Source organism: Pan troglodytes, chromosome 3 (genome assembly GCF_028858775.2).
Source record: "Pan troglodytes isolate AG18354 chromosome 3, NHGRI_mPanTro3-v2.0_pri, whole genome shotgun sequence".
In the NCBI taxonomy this organism is placed as follows: Eukaryota; Metazoa; Chordata; class Mammalia; order Primates; family Hominidae; genus Pan; species Pan troglodytes.
In genome coordinates, this window is record NC_072401.2 from 171292040 (window position 1) to 171304264 (window position 12225).

The following is a 12225-nucleotide window of genomic DNA, read 5'->3' on the forward strand; positions in this document are numbered from 1 at the left end:
AGCAAGGATATTTTTCTGAAGCTCCCTAGATGGCTCTGATGCAAAGTGAAGATTGAGAACTACTGGTGCGATGACTATGTATGCCAGAAACCATGACTTTAAGTTCTTATAAAGGAATAAGGTAGTACATAATAGGGATAATATTACAAAAAACCAAACGTACAAATAGACTTGTTTTTGCACACTTAAGAGAGATCCTTGGAACAATCCTCCATTAAGAAACTACGACACTACCATGAAATAATTTTTCATCCTTATAGAAAGCAGGTAAGATTGACTAATAGACCACAACTACTGTCTACATTCTCAAAATCCATGTGCCTTTCCAAAATTAGCTACGTAACTACAGTGAGAGAGAAAAAAAATGTGAGTAAATGTCTTGTGAAAAATTCCACTTGGTTTGGAAAAATTTTTGCCTGCTTTTCCACATTCTCTAAGAAGAATCTAAAGATCTTGGCCAACAGTGTCCCAGGTAAGAGAAAATCGTGCTTGGGTATTTCCATAGTTCTACAAACTCTACCTGGATAAAAGTAATGAAAGAGGTTCTAAGAAGCTTGACCGCACTGTGATCACCACCATGGGCACTATACTAGCTCTGAAGCCCAGAACTGTCTTTGAGAATATTCAATTCTGCCCTAGAAGAAATAGGAGAACAAAACTCACGTGTTCCTAGCCTGCAAAACAGTCGGTGGAGCACGTATATGTAAAAATAGAAAACGCTGGCAAGACCAGGTCATATTTAATATTCATGAGGCACAAGATATACAACACGCACTTAATATTCATTAATCAGTATATATTCATAACATACTAAATATACAGGAGATATTAAACGTTCACGGGTCTTAATTCTGCCACCCAGTGGAGACACTCAAAAGTGATCTCGCCAAAGAAATGCAAAACCTGTACCTGCCCACCAGGCTATTAGCATGCTACTGCTGTGGCCACCATTCTTTCACTGCATCGCCCTGCCCCTGCATCGGAATATAGCACCTTGAACACGGGATCAGGTTTACTGAATTCTGTGACCCACGCTGGGAGCTCAATAAATGTTTGCTAAACGGAAATGAACCCAATTCAGACCGTGTAGAAACCCCAGATTATATCTTTTCTCCAAACATTCAATTTCCAAGCAGTATTTTTGAAAATGCGTGATGGCTAAATTCGAGTTATCCTTTTTGTATGTATGTTAGGCACACAACCGGCGATGACATACAAGGCGAGGTGACACCACTGCACTCCCAGCCCGCACGTCACCTATAAGCACAGGGGGCTTTTGGTGCTGGTTTATTTTCGAAGGCTGGTACTTCTCTTCGATCTAAGTTTTAGGAACCTGTGCTCGTCGACGGCTGCCAATACTTTTTATTTTCAAGGCTGACGCTCGCCAGAGTTTCACAAGCTGCTCCCGGACGCTGTGGTCTCTCGCTAGAGTGGATCCGAACTCTGCGTGACGCTGGGAACGGCCAGCGTCTGTTGCCTCACGAAAACATCTCCCACAAGGTGGCCGCCTCGCGCGAGGTCAGCAGCAGGGCAAACAGGGATGCGTGAGTGACTGACGTGAGCTAATCGCTAATGACAGGCTTCACAGCCCCGGCGGCCCTCAGAGCCAGGCACCTCGCACCGCTCCTCCTCCTCGAGACGCAGTCCCGGCCCGCCCACCGTTCCCACGCCGCCCAATAGGCGCCGACGCGACTCAGCGAGTGGCCGGAGGAGGAGGTGTTGGGACGGCCGGACGCTGAACGGCCGTTCACGACAACGTAGTGACGTCACGCGTCGACGCTGGGGCGTACCTGTCGGGCTCCTGACTCCTGCCGCTTCTCTTCCCCTTCCGTGGGTCAGGGCCGGTCCGGTCCGGAACCTGCAGCCCCTTTCCCAGTGTTCTAGTTCGCCCGCGACCCGGAATAATGAGCAAGGAGGGTGTGGTGGGTTGAAAGCCATCCTACTTTACTCCCGAGTTAGAGCATGGATTCAGTTTTAGTCTTAAGGGGGAAGTGAGATTGGAGATTTTTATTTTTAATTTTGGGCAGAAGCAGGTTGACTCTAGGGATCTCCAGAGCGAGAGGATTTAACTTCATGTTGCTCCCGTGTTTGAAGGAGGACAATAAAAGTCCCACCGGGCAAAATTTCCGTAACCTCTGCGGTAGAAAACGTCAGGTATCTTTTAAATCGCGATAGTTTTCGTTGTGTCAGGCTTTCTTCGGTGGAGCTCCGAGGGTAGCTAGGTTCTAGGTTTGAAACAGATGCAGAATCCAAAGGCAGCGCAGAAAACAGCCACCGATTTTGCTATGTCTCTGAGCTGCGAGGTGAGTTGCATTGTATGAGCGAAGAGTCGTCAGCTCTCCTGTTCACAGATTTTGGGTCAACTGTGAGGCCACAGCGCTCATCTTGGTTTCTCTTATAATGTACCTACATAATGTTGAAAGGTACATCATGAATTGGGATGCTAACCCATCCTGATTAGGTATATACCCTCAGACATTCTTTAAAATTTCACACATCTGCTTCAGGAACCGTCGAAGGACCTCTGAATAAAATGGAAGTGGGTTCCAGGAGAAGATTAACTTTAAACTTAGAGGAGTGGGTTTTACTTTCGCTGAATTTTCCCCAATTTAAAAATAATATTCAGTTTTTCTATCTTTAGATATATATGTATGTAAAATATTTTTTGTGTATATATATTTGTGGTTTGATCTTAAACTTGACCAGAAACTGCCTTAGAATCTCAGAAATTGACTTTGCATGTGGTATGCTTTGTTTGTATGGCATTTTAAAACTGCGGAGCATATAGAAGATAATTACATATGCATTGTGCATATTAGAAACTGAGATTTCTGTTTCCTTTAGAAAGAAATTCCTGTTCATGGAATTGAATCAACAGCGACCATACCTTTTACATAGATATATAATTCAAAAGTTCAGTTCTACAAACGTAAACTTTTGGAGCTATGCAGTTCAGTTACTGCAGCATCATTATGGCTTGTATAATTGTTGAATCTTTCCAGAAATGCTTTTACTTTCATCTTTAAAGAGTTAATTTAGAAGATTTTTTTTTATGAGGTCGGTATGGAAATAACTACGTCCCTTTGTGAGTCACTACAAAATAATATTTGTTCAGTTCAGGAGTACATATGGGAATTAAAGTGCTTGTGTATAAATTGTTGACTTTCATCTTAAAAGGTGCTGCTGCTATTCAGTGTCTTGTTCTATAATATGGCTTTAAAAACCATGTGTGTGACCTACAGATATTTTCTCAACTTGAATATGCGTATATGGCCTCTGGTTAATACAGACAGCCACTGTTGGCAGAATTCATCACAGATTGCATACCCTTCCCACCCCTTACTCCCCTCAGCACCTCGAAAACTTGCTGCTTTGCTTGAATGATGAGTCACATTATTTTAAGAAGTCAATATGAATGTATAGTACCTACATTTTTACTTGGAAATTGTACTTCAGTATGTGTTATCAGTCATACATAGCTCATTAAGAATGTAAATATTTAAACTACTTTTGGATAGATGTGGTTCAGGGAAACAGATTTGTTGATGTTGTGGGTTTGTGTTAGTAAATTGGCTATTTTCCAGGTCATGTTAGTGGTAGGCTTTCCATTTCCTGTTGTGACATGTTGGTCATAATTTTCAGACGGCTCAGGAAGCCAGATTTGATCTCTGTGGTGGGTTTTATATCAAAGCAGTATCCTGTGGGGTTTGGCCACTATCACTGTTTTGTAGAACTTCCAACTTAGTTTGGTAGTCAAACTTGTCAGCAGTGATCTAAAATGTATAATATTTTATAATAAGTGTTAATATTTGTTGAATGCATTCTGTGTTTTCAGGCTCTTTTCCAAGTAATTTTTGTGAATTATCTCAATTTTCACACCAACCCCACGAAGTAGGTACTTTCACTAATCCCGTTTTACGTTCGTAGAAACTGAGGCACAGAAAATTTAACTAACTTGCCCTACAGTAACTGTCAGAACTGAGACTGAAGCCTGGGAGTATGATTTCAGAGTTCCTGCTCTCTGCTGCACCATAGTGTAGTTTAGAATAGTCAAAATGCTAGAGAAAAACAAGGAGGGACGTGGCTTGTAGGTTCAATTATAAAAGCAATGTAAAATTACAGAGAGTCTGGGAAACAGTGTTTTTAAAAGGAATACTCATAATCTTACTACTCTAATAAACATTTTAATTTTTTAAATATGCACATTCACATCTGTACATAAACATTGTAGCTGTGATTCATTTTGGTTCTTAAAGATAAATCTTCAGTGAAGTTTAATATGGAGATTGAACCCCACTGCCTCACTTTCATTGTTGAAATCCAGAGAGATTTGATCTGCAACTTTGACTGGAACCAAGTTAAATAAATATATTTCCTGCTATTTCTTGTGAGAAATAATTGAACAGTTTCTATCTTTTAAAATCATGAAGACTATTTAGTTTTCAAAGTTTCTGTCTTCCACAGCAACTTTTTATTGGTTTATTGTTTTATCTTTCTTCCTTGTTATAATCTGAGTGTTATATTTGTATGTGTGTTTATTCCGTTGTCCTCTTGAAAGCCTCTAGCATTTATACCCGCTGCCCCTGAGGAATTTGGGTTTTTTTGTCTGTTTTTATTTATTTTTAATTGACAGATAATCATTGTGTATATTTTTGGGGTTCAATGTGATGTTTTGATAAATGTATATTTTGTAGAAAGGTTAAATCAAGCAAATTAACATAATTAACATGTCCATCATATCACCTACTTGCCATTTGTTTGTGGTGAGAACGTTTAAAATTAACTTTTAGCAATTTTGAGGTATATAGTACATTATTATTAATTATAGTCAACGTGGCATGCAATAGATCTCTAAAACTTACTCCTCTAACTGAAACTTGGTATTCTTGGACTAACCTCTCTCCTTTCCTTTTTCCCCCTTCTCCCTAGCCTTTGTAGACCACCATTCTGCTCTCTGCCTCCCTGAGTTTGACTTTTTTTTTAAGATTTTACACATATGTGAGATCATGCAGTATTTGTTTTTTTGTGTCTTATTTATTTCACTTAGCATTATGTCCTCCGGGTTAATCTACGTTTTTGAAAATGACATAATTTTCTTCCTTTTAAAGGCTGTATGGTATTCCATTCTGTATATATATTACATTTTCTTTATCCATTCATCATAGATCCTTTTAGATATCTCTAATATCGACCTTAAATGCAGAAGATGAATCACTGTATTGGAAGAAAGAAAAGTAATCCTATAAAATCAGTTTAAAATTAGGTCAGTATAGCAAGGATTAGATATGTTGATTTTACTTTGGGTACTTTGAGAACTTGATTTAAACTGAACCTTGCCCAGTGCTAATGTAATCAGTAGACCACACTAATTCCTATGGTATAGTAGTGACTTTTTTTTTGAGATAGACTCTTGTTCTGTTACCCCAGCTGGAGTGTAGTGGTGCAATCTCTGCTCACTGCAACCTCTGCCTCCTGGGTTCAAGCGATTCTCATGCCTCAGCCTCTGGAGTAGCTGGGATTACAGGCACGCGCCACCACTCCTGGCTAATTTTTGTCTTTTTAGCAGAGACAAGGTTTTACCATGTTGGCCAGGCTGGTCTTGAACTCCTGACCTGAGGTGATCGACCCGCCTCGGCCACCCAAAGTGCTGGGATTACAGGCATGAGCCACCGTGCCGAGCCAATTTTTGTATTTTTAGTAGGGACAGGGTTTCACCCTGTTGGCCAGACTGGTCTCAAACTCCTGACCTCATGTGATCTGCCCACCTCGGCATCCCAAAGTGTTGGGATTACAGGCATGAGCCACTGCACTGGGCTGGAATACATACTAATTTTTAGAAAGCTATTACAGCATCCCTCTTGAGGAAAATGTATAATGTAATTTATGCTGAAGTCTACTGAAAGCTGTAGGGCCTATACAAATATAATGGCATTAATACAATAAAAACTGTGTTCATATTTATTATAATTTCTGGTACATTGTTAGCTATTCTATAAATGTTAGTAAATGAATAAGTTATGTTGAAATTCCTTTTCACATTTTTTTTTCTTTTGTTTGAGGCTCAGTCTTGCTCTTGTTGCCCAGGCTGGAGTGCAGTGGCGCGATCTCAGCTATCCTCAGCCTCTGCCTCCTGGGTTCAAGCTATTCTTCTGCCTCAGCCTCCTGAGTAGCTGGGATTACAGGTGCCCGCCACCATGCCCGGCTAATTTTTGTGCTTTTATTAGAGACGGGGTTTCCCCATGTTGGCCAGGCTGTTCTTGAACTCCTGACCCAGGTGATCTGCCCACTTCGGCCTCCCAAAGTGCTGGAATTACAGGCGTGAGCCACTGCACCTAGCCTCTTTTCACGTTTCAATCTGTGACTAGTACTTAGCACAGTTTTTACAATATTTATATGAAAATGCTCCTTACATACAAATGGCTAGCTCAGATTTTCACCTCTCTGCCATCGTTGCTCTTGAGACTTTTGTTCCATCTCTCTAGTTGCTGACATTGACAATCTTTTTCTTCTTTCACCCAGTTTATATCTACTTTTCTTTTTAGCTTAACGGAGAGTTGACTGACACACCTTTGAGAATTAGATGTGGTCCTCAGCTGTACCCAGTCAGTCTCCTTTATGGGAGAGACAAAACTTTGTTGGGAACCATGAAAAATTAGTGTGCATATCTCAGGCTGTGGATCCTTTCGCCACCCATTTCCATGGTTTTCCTATTTTTGCTCCCCTCCCCAAATTCTGGTGGCATATTGCTTAGTGTTTGCAGTTTTGGGGCTCAGGTCAGTGTAATGGAGGTAACCTTCTTTATAGTCTGACCTGGAATAGAAACTAAAGCCTCGACCTATAATCCTAAAGTTGGAAAGAACATGCTGGTCTTGAGTTCTGTGAGTTGCAGGAGACTGAAATTTGTTTCTGCCAACTGTTTTCAGTTAATCAAGTTGGAACCTTAGTGGATATCTTAGATTCTTCTTTACCATTCCCTATATCTTATTAATTACCAGGTCCTCTTAAATATTTCTTCAAACTCTCTCTGCTTCTCAATATTGATGTGTCTTAGTGAGCAGGGTAAAATCACAGCCAAAGTATTTTTTAATTCTCTCACTCAACACAACAATAATTAACACAGAAGACTTCTGTGACCAGATGCTTGGGGGTTTCTCCCCCCACAGCAACCAACCAGTTAGTTCTGCAGCAGATACCAACTGGGTGCCCCCCGGTTCCAATACGGTGTACCTGGAGGTAGTGTCAGACACCACTGGTTGAGGGCAGTTCCCAAAAGACTTCCCCCACTTCCAGTGCTAATCGCAAGCCCCAGGTTATTTTGATTTTGCCTGTGCTTCTGATAACACTGGCTATAAATCAGGGATCCCATGACCCCCCCCACTCCTTACGTCCTTGGGTTCAATTAATGTGCTAGAGCAGCTCACAGAACTCAGAGAAACACTTACCGGTTTATTATAAAGGATGTTCAAAGGATACAGATGAACAGATGCATAGGGGGAGATAGGGGAAAGAGCATGGAGCTTCCATGCCTTCCCATGGTGCGCCACCTTCCAGGAGCCTCCAATATTCAGCTATCCGGAAGCTCTCTGAATCCACTCCTTTTGGGTTTTTATGGAGGCTTCATTACATAGGCACAGTCAACAACTGTGTAGAAATGTGATTGGACAAAAAGAGTATGACCTAACAGCACTAATAGACCCAGTGGGGAAACCCAGCAAGGCCTGCCTGTCCAAATTCTTCTGCCTGTCTGCAGCATTCCTTCTTCCAGGGTCTGGGGCAAGCTCCCTTCTAAAGGGAAGGTCTTATGACCCACAGTCAGACAGGCTGTGGAAGATTAGAGTTCTGCCTTGGGTTGGTGGAAAGGAGGGCAGGAAAAGGTCAGCAAGAGAAGAGATTCTGTTTTCTGAGGTTTAATGTGCCCCAACATTATACAAAAGACTGTAGTAAGGCCAGGCACAGTGGCTTACCTCTGTAATCCCATCACTTTGGAAGGCCGATGTGGGCGGATCACTTGAGGCCAGGAGTTCGAGACCAGCCTGGCCAACATAGTGAAATCCTGTCTCTACTTATATAAAATTAAATTTAATATTAAAAAAGAATGTAATAAGAGCTGTGGGACTTATAAACCAGGAACCATGGATGAAAACCAATATATATCATATCACTCTTAATTCAGTTATGCCCTATCTTACGTTCAGAATTGTTCAGACGTCTAGTCTCATCTCCAGCTTCTCTATCTGTAGTCCTTCAGTCTCTTACCCTTCTTATCTGGCTTTCACACTGCTGCTAGTGTTGGCTTACTAAAATTCATGTCTGATCATGTGATTTCTCTAAAGTTCTTCATGGTTTCCCCTGTGTATAGATGAGTATGTAAGTTTCTTAGTGTGACACATGAACCCCTCCCCTTCATGATCTGGCCTATGTCTGCCTCTGTAGCTACTCTCTGGTCCTTTACCTCTTACATAAGCTACCCAAGCAGGTTTTACTATGATGCTTTTATGCTGTTGCGCATACTTTTTTTGTGTGTGTGCCTGTATTGACTTTTTACCTCATAGCCCAATTAATTTATCCTAATTCTTCAATATTTTGCTAAAATATTCCCTCTATTAAGTGCTTATGGGCTGTTTGCCAGCCAGCTTGCTTACTTTTCTCAGGTTTATCAAATACATTGTATGTACCTCTCCTGTGATGTGTATCATACCATATTGTTGTTACTTGTTGATGTCTGTCACCTTCACTGCCTTAGGAACAGGAACCATATCTTATTCATTACCCTAGCATCTGGCTTTGTGCCTGGTACATGCTAAGTGTGCAGTCAATGATTATCAAATAAATTAATAAATGACTCCAAAAACTAGCTTTGAATACTAGATAAATGGTGATCCTGTAAACTGAGATAGGAAAAGTAGGAGGACAAGGACTTTTGGGGCAAATATTTATTTAGTTTAGGTCTTGTTGAATTTTAGCTCTTTTACAACATCAAGGAAGACATGTACCATTTATTTCTTATACATTTGTTATTTATTCATACAATATAATTAACCCAACAAGATTTTTTTTAGATATGGACAAGATTATTCTAAAATTTACATGAAAAGGCAATGAAAAAGAAGAATAAGGTGTGAAAGATCAATCTACTCAATTTCAAGACTTATTATGTAGTTACAGTAATCAAGACTGTGTGGTATGGGCATAGATAAAGACACAGATCCGTGGAACAGAACAGAGAACTCTGAAATAGATCCACATAAATATACCTAGTTTTTGTCAAAAGTATGAAACAGTTCAACGGAGGTAGATAACTTTTTCAACAGTTGGTACTGGAGCAATTAGACATCCATACACTGTCCCATTCCCAACCCCCCAATAAAGGAACCTCAACCTATGTCTCATACCCTGTGCATGCACAAATTAAAATGGATCACAGACTGAAATATAAAAATATTAAACTATAAAACTTTAGGAAAAATAGAAGAAAATTTTGGGGAGGTAGGGTTAGGCATATGTTTCTTTGACTTGCCACCAAAAGAATACTCCTTAAAGGCAAAATTGATAAATTAAACTTCATCAAAATTAAGTATTTTTGCTCTGTTATAGACCCTGTTAAAAAGATGAAAAGATAAACTAGAGAGGGGAGAAAATATTTGCAGACAACACAACTGACAAATAACTAGTATCTGTAATATATAAAGAACTCTTAAAAGTCAACAGTATGAAAGCAGTCCAGCTAGAAAACGGACAAAAGACATAGTCATTTCACTGAAGAGGATTACACATATAGCAAATGAGCACATAAAAAATGTTCAGCATCATTACCCATTAGGGAGATGCAGATTAAAGCAACAAGATACTACCGTACATCTATCAGAATAGCTAAAATAAGAAATAGTGACAACACCAAATGCTGGCAACGAGGTCAAGAAACTGGATCACTCATACATTGTTGGTAGAAATGTACAATGGTACAGCCACTCTGGAAAACAATTTGGCAGTTTCTTTAAAAACCAAATATGTGACTACTGTATGACTCAACTATTGTACTCTGACATTTAGCCCAAAGAAATGAAGGCTATTCATTTTCAAAAACCTGTACATGCATGTTTGTAGCAGCTTTATTCATAGTCACCAAAACATAGAAACAAGCCAGATGTTCTTCAGTGGGTGAATGGTTAAACAAACTGTGGCATATCTGTTATCATAGACTACTCTGATAAAAAGGAAGGAACTATTGACACATGTAACACCCTGGATGAATCTCCAGAGAATTGTGCTGAGAACAAAGAGTTAATCCCCATATCATATCATTTATATAACATTCTTGAACTGGCAAAATTATTGAAGTAGAAAACAGACTATGGGTTGCTAGGGGTTAAGGAGGGATGGCTGTAAAACGGCAACATGAGAGATACCTGTGGTGATGGAATATTCTGTATCTTGACTGTATCAATGTCGTTATCTTGATTGTGATATTGTACTATAGTTTTGCGAGATGTTCCCATTAATGGAAACTGGGTAAAAGATATACAGGATTTTTTTCTGTATTATTTATTGTAACTACATGTGGAACCACAATTATCTCAAAATAAAAATTTAATTAAAAAAATTGAACATCTACTGTGACACATTTTTTTTTTTGAGGCAGATCTTGCTCAGTTGCCCAGGCTGGAGTGCAGTGAGTGGTGTGATCTCAGCTCACTGCAACCTCTGCCTCCTGGGCTCAAGTGATTCTTCTGCCTCCTGGGCTCAAGTGATTCTTCTGCCTCGGCCTCCTGAGTAGCTGGGATTACAGGCACTCACCACTATGCCCGCCTAATTTTTGTATTTTTAGTAGAGACGGGGTTTCACCATGTTGGCTATGCTGGTCTTGAACTCCTGACCTCAGGTGATCTGCCCTCCTGGGCCTCTTAAAGTGCCGAGATTACAGCTGTGAGCCACTGCGCCTGGTCTAATGTGACATATTTTGCTAACCATTGAGTATGCAGTGTTGAGCAAAAATTGAGTGTCAGACCTCATGACACGTTCTACAATGGCAGACATATTAAATAATCACATAAATAAATTTAATATTCAACTGTGGTAAGTGCTGTAAAAGAGAGCTATAAGAACTAATAATGAGAAAATTTGATCCAGATAGTAAGTGGGTCAGCGAAGATTTGCTTACTAACTGCATGACTTTGGGCGAGTTATTTACATGCTTTGTGCCTCAGTTCCTCATTTTTAGTGGGGACAATAATAGCACCTATTCTTTAAGGTTGTCATATATTTAATATGAATATTAAATGAATGAATTTGTAAAGGGCTTAAGATATTGCCTAGCATGTAGTAAGCTCTGGTTAAGAGTTTGTTAAATAAAGGGATACTTGTAAGACCTGAAAAATGAGTAGGAGAGTTAATTCTTTTTTATTTTTACAATTTCTACTTTTATTTTAGATGTGCAGGTTTATTCCATGGGTATATAGCATGATGCTGCGGTTTGGGGTACAGTTGTACCCGTTACCCAGGAAGTGGGTATAGTGCTCAACAGTTTTTCAGCCCTTGCTTCCTTCCCTACATTTCCCGCTCTAGTAGTCCTCAGTGACTATTGTTGCCATCTGTATGTCTGTGAGTACCTGATGTTAAAGCTCCCACTTAAAATGAGAACATGCTGTATTTGGTTTTCTGTTACTGTGTTAATTCACTCAGGATAATGGTCTCCAGCAGCATCCCCATTGCTGCAAAGGACTTGATTTTATTCTTTTTATGGCTGTGTAGTGTTCCATGGTGTATATGTACCATATTTTCTTTTCTTTCCTTTTTTTATTTTTATTTTTTTTTGAGACAGAGTCTTGTTCTGTCGCCCAGGCTGGAGTGCAGTGGCACGATCTTGGCTCACTGCAAACTCTGCCTTCCAGGTTCAAGCAATTCTCCTGCCTCAGCCTCCCGAGTAGCTGGAATTACAGACACCTGCCATCACTCCCGGCTAATTTTTGTATTTTTTTAGTACAGGGTTTCACCATGTTGGCCAGGTTGGTCTTGAACTTCTGACTTCAGGTGATCCGCCCGCCTTGACCTCCCAAAGTGCTGGGATTACAGGCGTGAGCCACCGCACCCAGCCTGTACCATATTTTCTTTATCCAGTCCACTATTGATGAGCACCTAGGTTGATTCTGTGTTTTTGCTATTGTGGGTAGTGCTGTGATGAACATATAAGCACATGTGTCTTTTATGTAGAACAATTTATTTTCTTTT

At 40.1% G+C, this 12225-nt stretch overlaps 1 protein-coding gene across 6 annotated transcripts in view; it reads left to right on the forward strand.

Moving 5' to 3' along the window:
• The first annotated feature begins 1447 nt into the window (after positions 1-1447).
• The window catches only part of CLCN3 (chloride voltage-gated channel 3), a 102726-nt gene continuing 91948 nt past the window's right edge, over positions 1448-12225 (forward strand). For 2 of the 6 annotated variants that reach the window (XM_063809201.1, XM_063809202.1), the window contains exon 1: positions 1476-2303. The gene's annotated coding sequence lies outside the window, so the exon portion shown is untranslated. Of the gene's footprint in view, positions 2304-12225 lie in introns of all 6 variants that reach the window. The other 4 variants (XM_001153970.6, XM_001153846.7, XM_063809205.1 and 1 more) reach the window with 4 other exon arrangements.